The sequence below is a fragment of the Phragmites australis genome, chromosome 1, assembly GCF_958298935.1.
Source record: "Phragmites australis chromosome 1, lpPhrAust1.1, whole genome shotgun sequence".
In the NCBI taxonomy this organism is placed as follows: domain Eukaryota; kingdom Viridiplantae; phylum Streptophyta; class Magnoliopsida; order Poales; family Poaceae; genus Phragmites; species Phragmites australis.
In genome coordinates, this window is record NC_084921.1 from 30,733,925 (window position 1) to 30,751,954 (window position 18,030).

The 18,030-nt window shown below is 43.4% G+C and overlaps 1 non-coding gene across 1 annotated transcript; it reads left to right on the forward strand.

Annotated features, from left to right (window-relative positions):
• The first annotated feature begins 9,234 nt into the window (after positions 1–9,234).
• Positions 9,235–9,431, forward strand: LOC133891352 (U2 spliceosomal RNA). Its single transcript, XR_009904190.1, has one exon. It is a non-coding gene; the product is annotated as a U2 spliceosomal RNA (small nuclear RNA).
• Positions 9,432–18,030: the final 8,599 nt, after the last annotated feature.

Below are 18,030 nucleotides of genomic sequence, written 5' to 3' on the forward strand. Positions count from 1 at the left end.
TAGCCACCACTGTCGTGCCCACTTGGCCACTACCACCGCGGATGTCTAGCAGACGAGTGAGGAGATCAAGAGAGAGAGAGAGAGAGAGAGAGAGAGAGAGAGAGAGAGAGAGAGAGAGAGAGAAGAGATAAGGCTGGTTGGGGACACAAGATTGAGCCGTAGAAGAGATAAGGCTAGCGCGGACATGAGATAGCTCTTTGTCCTATTGGATAGAAAGTTTGGGTCCATAGGACCCGCCTCCTTCCATATTAACATTAGTGACAGGTGGATTGATGGCCCATCACTAATGACCTTGATATTAGTTACGGGTGTTGTTACCACTCGTCACTAATGAGTGGTTCCTCTGTAACACGTCACTAATGATATAGTCATTAGTGATGGGTTGTGAAGTGACCCGTCACTGCTATCATTAGTGACATATCATTTTCTCACCCGTCACTAATGATCTGTCATTAGTGATAGTTGTGAGATTGGTCCCAGCTTGGTGTCACATAGGACCCATCATTAATAGGACATTAGTGGCTCATACTGAGCAGCCGTCACTAATATGATATCTCCTTTGTTGGTTTCTTACATAGTGATCCTTGGTCAGTTTCACCTTGGCTTCCATTGGGATGACATAGGATTTGCAGCTTGACATACCTAAAGCTTTAAAATTTTCTTTGCATATGTGCTCTAACACATTGTGGTCTCCTTCCCTTGTTTCACCTCTATTCTAAGGTAGAAACTTAGTAGGCCAAGGTCACTCATCTTTATTAGAGAGCACATCTGAACCTTGAACTGCCCAATGTTCTTGCTGATTGAATCTGTAATAACTAGATCATCGACATAAACACCAACTAGGAGTACCTCACTTGCTTCTTCTCTTCTGTACACACCACGTTCAGATGGGTTTCAAGAAAAACCAAGTGAGAGCAGTGAAGCATCCAATTTTGCATTCCAAGTGCGAGGTGCCTGCTTAAGACCATAGAGAGCCTTCATTAACCTGAGAACATAGCTCTGGTGAGCAGCATGAATATACCTAGGTAGTTTTTGAACATACACTTCTTTAGTGAGATCACCATTGACGAATGCTGATTTTACATCCATGTGATGCACTTCCCAACTTCCTTCAGCTGCCAAAGCAATCAGAAACCTTACGAACTCCATTCTAGCCATAGGAGCAAAGACTTCATCATAGTCCACACCCTTCCTTTGGGCATACCCTTTGGCAACTAATCTTGCCCTGTGTCTGACCACATTACCCTTTGGGTCTTTTTTAAGCTTATACACCCATTCCAGCCCAATGCTTTGTGCCTAGCTAGCAGTTTGTCCAATTCCCAAGTCTTGTTCTCATGAATTGCCCTCATCTCTTCTTCCATAGCTTACCTCCATTTCTCTTCAGACAATGCCTGCTCAACATTTGAAGGTTCCTTAGTAGCCACCAGACAATATTCTTTATGTTTAGTTTCAACTTCTCCAGATAATGGCACTGGTGCAGTACTGTTGTACATGTTCTCAAGAGCACGAAATTTCTATGGATTTCCTTCAGAGTCCTAAGATTCTCTAGTGGTTAATGAAACCAAACCATGACTACTTTGATGTGGTGTGGAGATTCTCACTGGGGTAGAGAACCCAGTCTGAAACCTGCCAGACAGTTTTAGTAGAAGACTAAAAATTGTCCGACAACAATGCTAGAGCAGCAGTCTATTGAACCCAGCCTTGTCATTCACCACCACTATCTTGCAAATGATCTACACCATCATCAAACATGTACTTCATAGTGAAAATCTCATGATCTTTTGCATCACCTTTTTCTTCCCATTGCCAGCCCTTGTCTTCTTCAAAAACAACATCTCAAGTAACATGCACTTCCTATGCCATAGGGTCATATACCCTATATGCCTTTGAACCTGGTTCATACCCGAGTAAAATAGTCTTTACTGAGCTGTCACTAAGCTTTGTTTGTCCATAGCCTAATTTCTTCATGTGAGCCAAACACCCAAAAGTTCTGAAATACTCAACATTTGGCTTTTTTTCTTGAAGAAAGCTTCATAAGGGATTTTTCCATTCAGACACTTTGTGGGAGCTCTATTCAGCACATGCACTACTGTCTTTACAGCTTCAGCCCAAAAATAACTAGGCCTCCCTCTACTCTTCAGCATACATCTTGACATTTCGACAATTGTTCTATTCCTCCTCTCAATCACACCATTGTGCTGTGGGGAATATGGTGTGGTGGTATACTTCTTGATGATGTGATCCTCACAGTATGTACTAAACTCATCTGAATTGAATTCCCCTCCTCTATCTGAGTGAAAATCTCTAAGCTTGATTGTGGTGAGACTCTTAGCACAAGCTTTCACCTTTTTGAACATCCTCAGTGCATCACTTCTCTTTCTCATCACCTCTAACCACATATATTTGCTAAAGTCATCCACAATTAGCAGAAAATACTTGTTGCCACTAGGTGAGGTGAGTGTCACTGGACCACATAGATCTCCATGCACTAGCTCCAACTCCTTTCTAGCTCAATACAAAGAAGACTGAGGGAATGGAACTCTAGTTTGCTTACCCAAAGCACAACTTTGACAAAACTACTCAAGATGAGTAATTTCAGGCATACCTCTCACCAATTTTGCTTTACTCAAGCTCTTCAATGCTCTGAAATTGAGATGGACATATCTCTCATGCCACACCTAGGCTGGATCACCCCTTTTGCTTAGAAGACACACTGGTGAGGTGACATTCAAATTGAGCTTGTACATCCTATTGCTAGCTCTTGCTGCTTGAGCTAGCACTTGTAGATCTTGATCAAGTATGGTCAGAACTCCATCTTCAATCACAATTTTGCACCCCCCTTCTTCCAGCTATCCAAGGCTAATTATATTATTCTGGAGTTGAGGGATGTAATATACCTCGGTCAGTGCCCAATGTTTAGCATTCTGGCACTTGAGGACGATGGAGCCCTTTCCATATATCTGCATTGTTGTGTCATCTCCAAGCCGCACCATGCCACCCATATTCCGTTCCAGCATCGTGAAAGCATCACGGTAACCGGTCATATGGTTACCGGCACCTGTGTCCAAGTACCACACACCATCTTGAGCGGCAGCACCGGCGACCAGCAGCTTCTAGGAATTGTCCAGAGCGTGCCTTAGCTTGTTTGGGCATACCTCAGCCATAAGTAGTGTAGGTTGTTCTTCATCTACTTTGGCCTAATTCACCTCCACTCATCGTTCCTGACGAGGTTTGTGAAAATCCTTCGCATGATGGCCATACTTATTACAGTTGTAGCACTTATCCTTGGATCGATCATGCAGGCCGCCATTCGTGCCACCGTCACGACCACCATGTCCTCAGTCTCCTGTGTGCCCATGGCCACGTGATCAGCCATCGCCGTGGCAGCCACTGCTACAGTCGCCACCATGAGATCCTTCTCCTTGTTCCTTCTTTTTCGCTTGCGCCAACCACTCCTCCTCAGTGAGGAGCAGTTTCTCGCCTGATGGCGTCCTGGATGGCACGCACCGGTCCTCCAAAACACGCAACCACTTGGTGAGTTCCTCAACGGACATTGTGGACATGTCCAACAGAGACTCAATTGAGATGGTGGCTTGCATGAACATGTTAGGCACAACGCGTAAGAACTTGCAAGCGACCTTCTCGACCAGTAGCTCATCACCGAGGTCACGAAGACGGTTGGCCAACCCCAAAATCCACATTGAGAAATCATCAACAGACTCTCCATCCTTGAACTTGATTGATTCAAACTCTTGGCGGAGCTTTTGGGTGTTAGCATCGCAGACGTGCTGCACCGCTTGCCGCATCACCTTAACGGCCTCCCATGCCTACTTCGTCGTTCCCTTTGTCGCCTATGATTGGAGCATCTCCAACAGTACTGCATGCAAGATCACTACCGATGCTAGCCGATCCACGTGATAGTCTGTCGTGACAGGCTCGATCGCTTCCCATGTGCCTTGTGCTTGAAGATTGAATCACATCAGAAGAGCCCAATCAGAGTAATTTGTGCGTGTCAACATGGACAGTGACAAAGCACCACTTGATTCCCTCACCACCTTCTACACTACCACCTGCTGGCTCCCGACGATGCCATATACACCTGAGCCATCATTGCCACCAAGTGCGTTGTTGCCAGACCCGTCGTCATCATTGGTGCAGATCCTAGCTGGAGGAGGGGAATTCGAGGATGGGGAACCGTCACCGGACATCATTAGCGGTTACCTGCAGCTCTGATGCCACCTGTTGGAGCAGCTAGACCAGCTACCTTGATTGGATTGCTCGTGAGAAGCTCATAGATGCTCACTGATGAAATTCAGGTAATATTCAGACAATGAACAACACCTGACAAATGAGAGGAGTTTTTGGTTCTGGGGTCTCAACTGATTCCCTTTCTTTTTTTGGTTTTTCTTTTATTAGGCCCATAGGCAATCGCACAATGCACATTCTGGCCGAATTCACCGTATACTAGTTGGACGAAGCCACCAATCCATGATCCCCAGCCAAAACCAACAAACTCTGAACTCCACGCACACACGCGCTAATAGAAAACCAACTTTTCTCTGCTGACTAAACCCGAGCCATTATAAATGACTCGTTAGTCCAGCAACCCAACACTACACTAACATGATTACACACACATCCTCCTCTACCAAATCCGGATCATCTTTCTCCTCCTCCTCAGCTTGGACATCGACATCTTCTAGATCTTCATTGTTACTCTCCTCATCCCTACAAGGAGAGCCATCAGCCGCTCTTCCTCCTCACCAGAAGAGAAAGTCAGAAATGGCCGATATATTGGAGAGGGGTGGCAAAGAGGGTGACTGGGAAGCCATTGTTGGGGGGTCGTACATGGCGGTGAAGAGTGGAGAGAGACTAGGGTTTTCAGAGTGAAGAGTGTCATACTCCCGCACGCGCCAATAAGTAACTCTTGACATATTGCAAACATGTTTAAAGAAGAACCATTTGCCACCAGGTGACTTTTTAACTTCTACACATATTGCATACGGCTTAGGAAAAAAGACAACAGTAAAAGAGAAGATACAAGTGCTTGTAGAAGAGTCATTTGCAATATAGTGACATAAAGTAGACAACTCTTCATACTAGTCGTCTGCAATATACTACCAACAGATCAAACCAAGTCGTCTGCATTTTCTCCTATATTTGTAGATGGCTCTCTTCATAAACCATCTGTTAGTCCACTAATTGCAGACAATTTTTTATTACAGCATTATGTTTCCAATCGGTTATTCTATTATGCCTAATTTTTGCTAGGTTGTTTTCAGACAATCACATGTAGAGCTGTCTAGGATAAGCATATTATAGGGATGTTTTAGGAACCGTATGCTATATCACATTAGTTGTGACATATTTCATGGTAGTGTATTGAACTAAAAATGTTCCACATAATGACTAGTTAATCTTTTCTGCTTACTTAAAAGGCTAAATGAACTAGAAAGAGTGACCATCCAAACTACTACCCACTGTGCGTCGTTCATAAGGACAGCTTATTGGAATAGGACACGGAGATGAGTGCCATGAGCATAGGCTCTGGGCGATGAAACAACTTTAGAAACCTCGAATAGTACAATTTACTCTACTCGAGATCATAGGCACATACATAACGCTCTCCGCAAAATCATGATCCATCCATCGACCACCACCACAGCATGCCTCGCAGAAAACATATCACTCATATAGAGTGAGCACATGGTACATAAGATGAAGAAATCAATGCTCCAAAACAGACATATGGGTGGTCACGTTTCGAACACAAGCATGCATGTACACAGGAGTGCGCAGGGCGATCACCTAGCTCCAGCGCCGGATTTGGTTGGGCTTGGCGCACCCCAACCAAATCCAAATTCAAGTTTGATATCTTGCTAGATGAATACAAAGCAACTCAAATTCTGCATTTTTGCTATAATTCACAACGGAACATGTCTATCACAACCTATACACTGAGATCTGAACAACCTCAAGGTGCTAGGAGCCGGAAACAGCCACATGTGATCCGAACAACCTATTATGCACAGATGAATTAATCAGATGCCATTCCAGATTAGCAACAACTTGAGACTTAGCACATACTGTATCAGATCAAGCACATGGAAAAAGAATGATAGCTTGCTATTGTATCAGACGAGCTCCTAGGAGCTAACTACTAAGGAAGAAACCGGCGTGCGGCGGCAGCTGCAACCACCTAAGGCCAAGCACCACCACCCGACCCGGCTGGGGACGAGAGGAGGTAATCTACGTAGAGGCGGGGAGCCGGAGGTAGAAAAGATCCTCTCAAGTTCACCGATGTCAGCAAACGATGGCAAAGGCGCCACAGCTAGTGTTGGTTGAAAGTACGGTTTAAACCCTAGTTCACTCGATTGGCCAAGCCTGTTGCGGAGGGCCGCGACCAAGGGGGGAGGATGAGACGATGCACTGGAGAGCCCATCGATGAGGACCCGAAGCGACGGAGGTGGCAGAGATGACTGAGGCGACGGGACCAAGGTGGAGCGGCACAGAGGAGCCGAGGCACGAGCACAAGTGAGGAAGGAAAAGGGGGGGGAGAACTCAGTCGATCTGACCGATGGTGATGACACGAGAAAGAATACCATAACTTCATGTAGTAGGTGGTTTGTGAATCAAGTTTGGACAAAATTGGGTTTTTTATCTCTAAGTTTTGATACATTATGTTGAAATATATTAGAAGCATATATAGGCCTCCTTCTAGACAGCTTAGGCTTATGCATAAGCCAACTTAAGCTTAACTATTCATAGAAGCCCTCAGAAGCTCGCTGACCTATTCTTAACAGCTTCAAAAAATTTGAGTTTATTGTCTGTGTAGTATGGTAAAAAGTCAGTATTACCCCTAAAGTTATTATATTGCATTAGTTATGACATATTTCGTAGTAGTGTATTGAACTAAAAATGTTCCAACTAATGACTAGTTAATTTTTTTCTACTTACTTAGAAGGCTAAATGAACTAGAGTGAGTGACCATCCAAACTACTACCCATTGCGCATCCCTAATAAGGACAGCTTATCGGAGCAGGAGACGGAGATGAACGCCATGAGCATAGGCTCGGCGATGAAACAACTTTAGAAACCTCGAATAGTACAATTTACTCTACTCGAGATCATAGGGACATACATAACACTCTTTGCAAAATCACAATCCATCCACCGACCACCACCACAAGCACACCACGTAGATGACATATCACTCGTACAGAATGAGCACATGGTACATACGATGAAGAAGTCAACGCTCCAAAACAGACATATGGGTGGTCATGTTTCGAACACAAGCATGCTTGTACAGTTTTGATGGGTTCGATTCAAAGTTTTGGAATCAGAGAGTGAGATTAAAGTTCAATTGAGCTGTTCAGTTCGATCGAAAGCAGCTGTAGAATTGAAATAAGCAATATAACTAATGTTTCAAATAAGTGACCCGGAGCATCCTCAGTAAATGGGCATAACTTTTGCATACAGACTCTAAATTCGACAATTTTTTTACTCTACAGACATCTACAGAAAAAGTTACATCCGTTTCTCCCCCACTTCGTTGGATTCGGTGAAATTTTCGAGACCAAAAACGGTTTGGAAGATCGAGTTCTCACTTCCGGAAGTTTCTGTACCATTTCCGAAATATGTGTTTGTGTCCATAGCCACCACCCCATATATGAAACTTGAGCAAATATGTACATATTTACTATATAAGCAAATTGTTGAATGTGCATTATTTCTTTTACAACACATTTTATGGTCTGCAAATAAGTATAATAAGTTATTATTTTTAATTAATAACTAGCTATTATTTTAATTAATAGTAGCTAGATTTATAATTGATATAAATTATGAAGGATAAATTATTTTTTCTCACAACTACATAAAAATTGATGAGTTGATGGGCTAATACATATAATGTTTCACCCAACTGATTGATTAATACATCTAATGATTGAGTAATTAAAATTCATTCCTCTACTCTATTGCATCAAACTAGTTATTAGTGACGGGTCAAAATTTGATCCATCACTAATGACTCTCTAGGATGACCCGTCACTGATGAGTTAGTTATTGGTGATGGGTCACAACTTGACCCATCACTTATGACTTACTTAAGATGATCCATCACTGATGACAAGTCAATTTGACCTATCACTTATGTCTGACCTAAGATGACCCGTCACTGATGATGAGTCATCAATAGATCACAACTATGACCCATCATTTTTAACATAAGTGACGAGTCATATTACGACCTGTTACTAATTTCGTATCTCATTTATCTATTTTTCACCTAATGGTTGTCATGTTTCGAACACAAACATACATGTACACAGGAGCGCACCGGGCGATCACCTGGCTCCGACGCCGGAGATGTGCACGGCCGCGGCGGCGTGAAGCACGCTGTCACGGACCTGGGTGGCCGTGTCGTGTATGACAGCGGGACCGTGCGGGATGAAGACAGTCGCGGTGCGTGAGGTTGCCCCGATATTCCTGATGGTGTCGAAGTACTGCGTGGCGAGGACCATGTCCATGACGGACTTCTCGTCGGACACGAACTAGCGGAGGCCCTCCACGATGGTACTTGGGCTCGGCCTCCCCCTCGACGCGCTTCACCAGCTGGATCTTCGACACCTCGGCGCGCTCCTCCGCCGTCACGCGCAAACGGGCGGCGGCGTTGATGTGTTTGTGGACTGTCTGAACTCGAGTAGAGATTAGCAAGCCGCGGTGATTAACTAACTTGAGACATGGACTGACAAGAAACATATGGGTTGGAAGAAGCAGCACATCTAGTAGTTTCAAAGTCAAAGAACAACCACATTTTCTTTGTAGACTCGTGGCGACCTTGAGGGAGAAACTTCGTAAATTCACTTGTGAAGAATGGAGTAGGATGTGTGCGAATCAAATTTCGACGAAATCTCGGGTCAGCAGACGCAGTCCGGTCTCCGATGCTGCACGGCAGCAATTGGGTGATAGCTCAGCACTGCATGTGTCACACGGCAGCCACTTGATCTGGGCTCGTCATCGTTCGACTGTGCTTGAAGCCCTGGATAGCTTAATGGGCCGGCTGCACCATCAAGCCCGACAGAATAATATGGCCAGTTTTGCTTACAGCTTTACGTCCTCAAATAGCAATTAACATTAGTTATGGAGGATTAGTACCACATCGCGGGACCAGAGCATCAAAGCTGGCAGGGCGTGTACAAAACCAGGGGCACGGCAGCATGCCAACTCATACCTTTCTCGGCCTTTTGGCTAAGATCAAGTGTAGTATCTGTTCTTATCAGTTTAATATCTGATACGTGGGACACGTGCCCACAATGATATTAAATTTATTTTTTGTGGGGAAGAATCTATAATGGTAGCTTGCTACTAAGATTCTTATGTGTTGCCCAAGTGTTGCACTACTGCTTGGGCCTGGCGCACCCCAACCAAATCCAAATTCAAGTTTGATCTATTGCTAGGTGAATATAAAGCAACTCAAATTTTGTATTTTTGCTATAATTCACAACGGAACCTGCCAATCACAACCTATACACTGAGATCTGAACCACACGGTGCTAGGAGCCAGAAACAGCCAAACAACCTATCATGCAAAGATGAATTAACCAGATGCCGTTCCAGATTAGCAACAACATGAGCCTTAGCACATACTATATCAGATAAGCACATGAAAAAAGAATGACAGCTTGCTATTGTATCAGACAAGCTCCTAGGAGCTAACCGCTAAGGAAGAAACCGGCGCACGATGGTGGCTGCAAGGCCCTAAGGCCAAGCACCACCACCCAACCCGACTGAGGAGGAGAGGAGGTAATCCACATAGAGGAGGGGTGCCGGAGGTAGAAAAGATCCTCTCAAGTACACCGATGTCAGCAAACGGTAGCCAAGGCGCCACGGCTAGTGTCGGCACAAAGTATAGTTTAAACCCTAGGTCACTCAATTGGCCGTGCCCATTGCTGAGGGCTGCGACAAAGGGGGGAAGAGGAGATGATGCACTGGAGAGCCCATCGATGAGGACCCAAAGCGATGAAGGTGGCGGAGACGGTCGAGGCGATGGGACCAAGGTGGAGCGACGCGAAGGAGCCGAGGCACCGGCACGAGTGAGGAAGGAAAAAGGGGAGAAGGATCATACACAACGGAACCTGCCTATCATAACCTATCACTGAGATCTGAACAACCACAAGGTGCTAGGTGCCGGAAACAACATAGCCTCACTGACCAAAAGACAACAGCACTCATTGGGGCTAGGGCGCGTGTTGTGGCGAAACAGACCCCCAAAACGTGGTTTGCTCGAGATCCCAAATGCGCGTGCCCGACCATGAAACATCTCACTCGCTCCTCTCCAGCCTTGTTTCTCGTCGCCACTACCCCTGCTTGATTCATCCTTCTCCATGCTTCTCCCATTGAACCAGATACTCCAAGATATTCTTCTCCACCTGATGTGTTCCTCAATCTAAAGTAAGTCGCTGCTGACCTCTATGGATTTTCAGTACCTTTTCCATGTGATTTCCCCTCCTCAACCTCTCAAAATCCATTGTTTCCCCCACAATCGCAATGGAGTATCCTCCCTGAGGTGGTTTTCTGAACTTTCTTCAAGATCCAAATGGTGCTACCAATTTCCCCTTTCCTCCGTCCTTGCACCCACCACATCCTGCCCACCAGCAATTTCCTTGACTTCAATACGAACCTAGCTCTATGGTGCGTAGCGGATTTTCAATGGAATTTAGTCAATTCCACTTGGTGTATTGTAGTTTTATGATCTTTGCACTCGATTTTATAAAATGATATTTTTCTAATTTAGAAAAGAAAACTTAAGAAATAAATAGTGAAATAAATTGTAAATTTTAAATCCTCTGATATCAAACAATCACTTAGAGTCATGTTTGTAGGGAGCAAATCAAGTGAAAATGAGCTAACTATTAGAAATGCGCAAATTCATTAAAATCATATCAAGTAGTTTCCAAATAATATAAAAAATATATCAGCTCTAGCTGAGGATATGTTCTATTACCATGAAAAATCAAGAACGAATCCAACCATATTTGTTAGGTAAAAAAATGACAAACTAATTTAGGTGTAGTAGAGTAATGCTATATATTGTTGTGAAATGTTCACATTTTTACACCTAAAATTTATCTTTCTCGTATGTTGCAAACATAATTGAATTTGTTCTTTAAAAGTTTCACTGATGTAGAACATGATATCACCTACAGCTGTGAATTTTTTAATCTTTTGGGTCAAATGAGTAAGTGCCCCTGCATTGGTTCCTAATTGTGTGTTTGCCCTCTCAAATTTGCACTTTGCATCATTACCCTTGCTTTTCCGATTCGAAGCCATCGACTTGCCCCTACTTTGCAACAGATGGTTTACGGTGTCACGTTGAAGAGTTTAACCAAAAATAGGACTATTTTACCCTTATATGGCTATAAATAGGCAACAGAGGGTGGGAGGATGGCTGCAAAACATAAGAGAAGAGAGAGAGAGAGAATAGCAGAGAGGAGTGCTTCTAGCAGATACAAAGGCTCTGCGTATTTGAGCTTGTCCAGCTTTTGTTACGATTGCAAGAGCAAGAGCAAAGCTGCAAGGTGGAGGGCTGGTACTCCAGCCAACTACAATAGGGTGTTCCTCAGATGCTATGCTAGGGTGAGTTTTATTCCTATGTGCAACATCAGTTGGTCTTGATGGTTCTTTTTTTCCATGAGTTGCATAAATGCAACTTTTTCATATGGGAGGATGTGCTGGAGGACACTAGAAGCCACACTGTCGAGGAAGTGAGCAACCTGAATGCAGATGATGAGAACATCATTCCTTCGAATACACATAAGGTGAACTCGTTCCTCACTATTCATATTTTATTGATAAAGATTAGAATACTGCTAGGTTGTGTTGGTTTGTTGCTTAGAAATATGGGAGAAGCACCATAAGCTTATATGGACATTATCACTCCAAGGCAAAGTCTACTCATACACGAAGTCGAGCTCTAGTCAAACTCCAAAGCCTACTCGAGTCTCATGACCACATGTCAATAAAAACGGGCATAACTTTCACATATGGAGTCCAATTGAGACGCTCTTGGACTTACTGGAAAGATTATGATGAGATTTTTCTAATGGATCTAGTATCGATCATAGATTCCTTATAGGTTAGTCAAAGTTTATGAAATAAGGTGTTGCATTATCATTGTGGGCCTTGTCAGATCTTGTAAGCGTGTCAGGGTCGGAGTCCAAGTTGTGTACGCCTCTTTCTATGGTTGTACAACCCTAGGTCAATATCATCACTTCTTCCTATATATATACACTAGTCATTATAGTTTAGGCTTAGGGTTTTGCTTAGATTATTCTATTTTAGACAGTTTCACCATTTGTTCGGTATGTGAAACCCCAACTCGAGTACTTCATTGGTAATTAGCAATATTCAGATTGCATGCTTACTTGTTTCTTGATTTGCTTGTAGGAAAAGCCTTTTTGGTGAGGTCAACCGCGTCTTGTCACAGTTGATAGCAACAGAGTAGTTATGTAGTGGTTGCGAGGGTTTTTATCTGTTATGGTCAGAGCCTTTCGATCATCAACGTCAAAAATCCACCAATTGACTTATCATATTACCTTCGAAAGATAGGACATACTCTCATCAGCAGATGCAGGGTACAAAGTAGAAGTTTTACATCTCATGGAGTTGCAACTGGCTGCTCTGAAGAAGGTGCCCATAAAGATGAATGAAATGGAAAGGAGTCTGAACCACCTTAAGATAATGGTGTTTATGCTTATACTTGGTATGGTCTGGATGATGGCTAGGATGTAAGGATTCCCAGATATAACATGCAGTGTAATGTTAAATCTTAATGCAATGAGAAATAAATGGAACTGATTGGTACTTTAACATCTCAAGTTTCATTATTTAAAGAATAGACTACATAGTACTTAAACAACACATATATGTTGAACATAACACAAAGTAATTGAACATACCACACACTTGGACTTAAACATCATATGTCTCATAGTAGTGTAGCAAAATCAGCAGAAAAAAGCAGCACAGAGTGACCAAACTACATCATAGGAGGTAGCAAACCAATATGCAAGCCCTGCTGGCCCAGTGCTTCCTCTCCTTCCTCTTCCTCTTCCTCTTTCTCTTCCTCTACCCCTGCCTTTGCTAGATGGTGGTACTCATGCAGCTTCACTTGCACTGCAACATGTAATCAAACATAAGTGAATAATGTTGTGACTTGAACAATATATGTAAGGTGCATATGACTTAATTGGTTGAATCAGTGTTTGTAGTAGCTGAGGAACTTGTGGCCCTCCCCCTACCCCTCCTTGTATGTGTTGGACTGTGTGCAGAACTGGGTTCATTGCTTCCCTCTTGTACTCTAGTTTGTATGGATGATCGCATTCTTTTCTTCTGCTTAGTTGAAAGACCTCCTTGGCAATGTTTTGATGTATGTCCTAATTCATTGCAATATGTGCACCTCATCTTCTTCTTGGTGCCACCTTCTTCTGCTCCCTTGATCCTCTGCTTCCTTGGGTGCCCAAGTTTCATTAACAACTTGGGCTTCTTTATGGTGTATCCTACATTTTAGTCCAATTTAACTCTTTCATTATCTTAAAAAATTATCTTATTTTAGAGAGAGAGAGAGAGAGAGAGAGAGAGAGAGAGAGAGATCAAACTACTAAAAATGGTATTCAAAAGATAGTGGCTATCATATAACATTCTAAGACATAGTTTACAGTTCGTTTGCAGTGCAGGATTTTCCTAGGGCTATAAGGGGTACAAAATTGTTTGGTCAATTTCCACTTGACCAAACAGGGCAGCCACTTGATTTTTTAGGTCCACTTGATCTGGGCTCGTGATTTTTTGGCTGTGCTTGAAGCTAGCCGATTTTGCTTACAGCTTTACGTCCTCAAATTATGATTAACATTAGTTACGGAAGATTTTTTTTTTTTTTGAGAGAAAGCCATCATGGCAACTTTATTCATAATTAGATAGAAATTACATCGTACACAAGATTGCTCATGATAAAGATAGGGATTCATGGATCCAATAACAAGAAATCTTATCTTCATAACTAACTCTAGCGATTTTATGATGTTAGGATTGTGACTCTAAAATTAGAGATATATTAGAGTTCGTTTAGATTACGAATTAGGATTCAAATCCAAGTTGATTTCTATATCTTGTAATTCTGGGTATAAATGTAACCCAAGACTCTCTTTGTAATCATCCCAAAATTAAGAAAAGATGTAGTCCCTCAAGTTCATCGTGTTCTTCGTGGGATTAAACCCTAATCCCATGAATCTTCCCGAAATCTCCAAACTTCTAGCCCTATATTTCCTAACAATTGGTATCAGAGCCTCATACCTTTGATTGCCATCAATTCGTCGATTTCGCTGGATTACATCGCCGCTCTTTAAGACGTCATGCACACGGATCTCGACCGCCTAGCTGCAGATCTCCACGCTCCGGCATGGATCTCGCCGGATCCCCTCCACTAGTCGTTGCTTCTCCATCAGCCATGGTCGCCAGTTGCCACCACCCCGCTGTGCATTGCCAATCCCGTTGCGCCATGCCCGTCGTCTCACTGCTGCCCCCTTCCTCTGTTTCACAAAGGGTTTTGGCCGGGGTGTGTTGTTAAGCGGTGAGGGAGGTGGGCGGGCCATTTTTCGGTGAGCTGGGCCTCAGCTAGGCCTTTCTTTTTTTTTTTGGTTTTTTGGACCGAGGAGCGATTTTTGGTCCAGATACTTGGACTACCTTTTTTTTAATCGGTTTGGATTTGGCCTGCGGCTCAACAGATGTTTTGGCTCGGCTTCGTTGTTGGCTCAGTGGTTCTATCAGCTCGGATCAATTAGGTTTTTCAACTCATTTTTTAATGGTCTCCCCAACTTTCTTCACAGTTTTTTACTGTTCTCAGACGGTTCTTCAAGTTTATAAGGTGACTAATACTTTCTTCGTCTACCGGTGCCTGATGGTTTTTGCTCGGAGCTAAGTTCAAGATGGAGGATTCTGAGTGCAAAAGGAGTTTGTTTCTACTGGATATTGCAGCGTTTTGATATTGCACGTGCAATACTTTTTTTTGCTGCCTTTGCTCGACACAAGAGGTCTATTGCAAAGATTTTACTCTATTGACAGCACATTTATGCCTTCATCCGGACTGTGTTTGAAAGGAGCAGTTTCAACCATGTTATGGAATTTGATCCGCAATTGGTGTACGTGGCAGATACACGTGCACGTTGCTCTTTCATGAGCGTTGTTTGTCAAAATTTATGTTCCAGTTTGCATCAAAAGATTTGAGAACTTCCTATTGTCATCTTTGTAATAATTTTAGAGTGAAGGGGAGGTTTGTTAGGATTGTGACTCTAAAATTAGGGATATATTAGAGTTCGTTTAGATTACGAATTAGGTTTCAAATCCGAGTTGATTTCTATCTCTTGTAATTCCGGATATAAATGTAACCCGAGACCCTCTTTGTTATCGTCCCGAAATTAAGAAAAGATGTAGTCCCTCAAGTTCATCGTGTTCTTCGTGGGATTAAACCCTAATCCCATGAATCTTCCCAAAATCTCCAAATTTCTAGCCCTATATGTCCTAACGCATGAGCAACTCTGTTTACATCTCTTAAACAATGGACAAAACTAAAGCAAAAATATCTGCAAAGATTGCTGCCGCATCATTCCACCATTGGGTATTACCATCACAGACTGTTATTGTCTCCAGTGAGTAAGATTCCACGATTACCCTGTTCACGCCTAGGACCTAAGCGAGCCGGAGTCCCTCTTTCATGGCCAAAGCTTCAGCCATTGCTGCACTTGAAACATGTGGTAGATAAGCACATGATGCAGCAATGAAGTTCCCTCTATTGTCGCGGACAACAGCTCCAACAACTCCATTTTCTTCTTCAGCATGGAACCAAGCATCAGTATTTATCTTGGCAAAGTTTGACGGCGGTGTCTCCCAGTTCTTCAACAGTGCTATATTTGGGCTCGTTCTTGATTTAATTGCATTACCTGTTATACCAAAGATAGACATAACAGATTTAAAAGTAGGAGGAACATTTTCACCTCTGACGGATTGCCGGCGAATCCACCATATGTACCAACAAGCTGCAGCGATGGTTTCCTGCACTGGGAGTTGAGTAGCCCTCGGCTTGTTTTCCTCTGGGCTGCAAAGTAAGTGTTCAAGCACTACCGAGCCAGAGCGATCAACGGCAGCAGCACGAACAATTTTGTCGTGAATTCCCAGTCCTCTCCAAATTTCTTCTGCAAACTGACAGGTAAATAGCAGATGCATCAGGTCTTCTGCACCATGCAGGCAGGAAGGGCAAAAACCACTTGCCCCGATATGTTCATTTGTTAGGATTGCTTTTATAGGGATTGCTCCACGTAGGGCTCTCCAGCAGAATACTTGAATTTTGCTTGGGATTTTAAGTTTCCAAATCTTCTTCCAGATGGCCGAACCTATGGAAGGGCCAAGCCCTGAAAGTTTGTTCTGACCTCCACCGAACTGATGCTTCCATTCAAGATGATACGCTGATCTCACACTGAACAGTCCAGATTTTGTTTTATTCGAAGCAATGAAATCCTCAAAAGCATTATATCGTAGAGGGATTTGCATGATTCTATGAACATCCACTGCATTAAACAGAGATCTCAGCAACTCTTCATCCCAAGTTTCAGTTACCTGATCTATTTAGAGAGAGAGAGGGAGATCAAACTACTAAAAATGGTATTCAAAAGATAGTGGCTATCATATAACATTCTAAGACATAGTTTAAAGCTCGTTTGCAGTGCAGGATTTTCCTAGGGCTGTAGGGGTAAAAAAATTGTTTGGTCAATTTCCACTTGACCAAACAGGGCAGCCACTCGATTTTTTTTGTTTTGTTTTTATAGGGGATGCAGCCACTTGATCTGGGCTTATGATTGTTTGGCTGTGCTTGAAGGTGGTTCGGTGGTGTGGACGTTGAGCTCACCGGAACATATTTGACAACGGGTGAGAGAGGCCTGAAGACGTCACCGAAAGGTCCGGTGATTAGTAAGTGTGCTCATCGAAGTAATTCTTCTAAAGAAGGGTGTCGTGCTGAAGAATGAAGGCTAAGCTTCACCGAATAGTTCGGTGATCCAAGCATAGCAACATTGGAGTGTTTCTGTCGAGAAGGCAGAATGGAACAACCCACTGGATAGTCTGGTAATCAGAGGAAGATACACATCGGAGCATTTCCACCAAAGAAGGTTACAGTCGTGGAAGATCGAAGGTCAACACGCCGGAAGGTCCGATGATGAAGCAAGGCTACACCAAACAATGAACAGTGCTAAGTGGTAGAATAAAGTTCAAGGCACCGGATAGTCTGGTGATGAAGTCATGTGCACCAGATGCTTTACTGGAGCAATTTACACAGAGAAGAAGGAAAGGCTCAGATGGCTCGAGATAACTCACCGGATAGTCCGGTGATGGAGATGAAGTATACACCGGAGTGTCTGGTGTTCACAGAGGCTTGAGTGTGGTTCAAACGGCTAGTTTGTGATAGTGCACTCACTGGATGACCCGGTATTAGTATTATTGTTCTTACCGTATCATCCGGTGTTAACAACTTTTCTGAGCCGTTGGGTTAACGTCTCGTGCGCGGGTTTAATGCTATAAATACCCCTCCACTCAGTCATTTGAAGGCATGGCATGCATCTAGAGTCCTGAGAAGTTCATGTACACCTGAGAAGACATCCAAGTCATCAAAGTGCTTAAAGTGATCATTCAAGACAATTAAGCACAAGATTAGTGAGTGATTAATGCTTATAGGTCTAGAGAGAGTGTTGCTAGTTGATTGCTGCCTAAAGAGTAGATCAAAGAGTGATCCAACCTTGTACTAAGTGATACACCGGCACCTTGGAGTCTTGGTAACTTACCGGTAAACTTGTTGACCCTCCGACTTAGTGTGGTGCGGCAACGAGAAGCGTGTACAAGGACACGGAGACCATTGCCTTCGTGGCTCAAACTCCAAAGTGATCATGATGACAAGGAACCGGAAGAGAGGCTAGTGGTAAGACC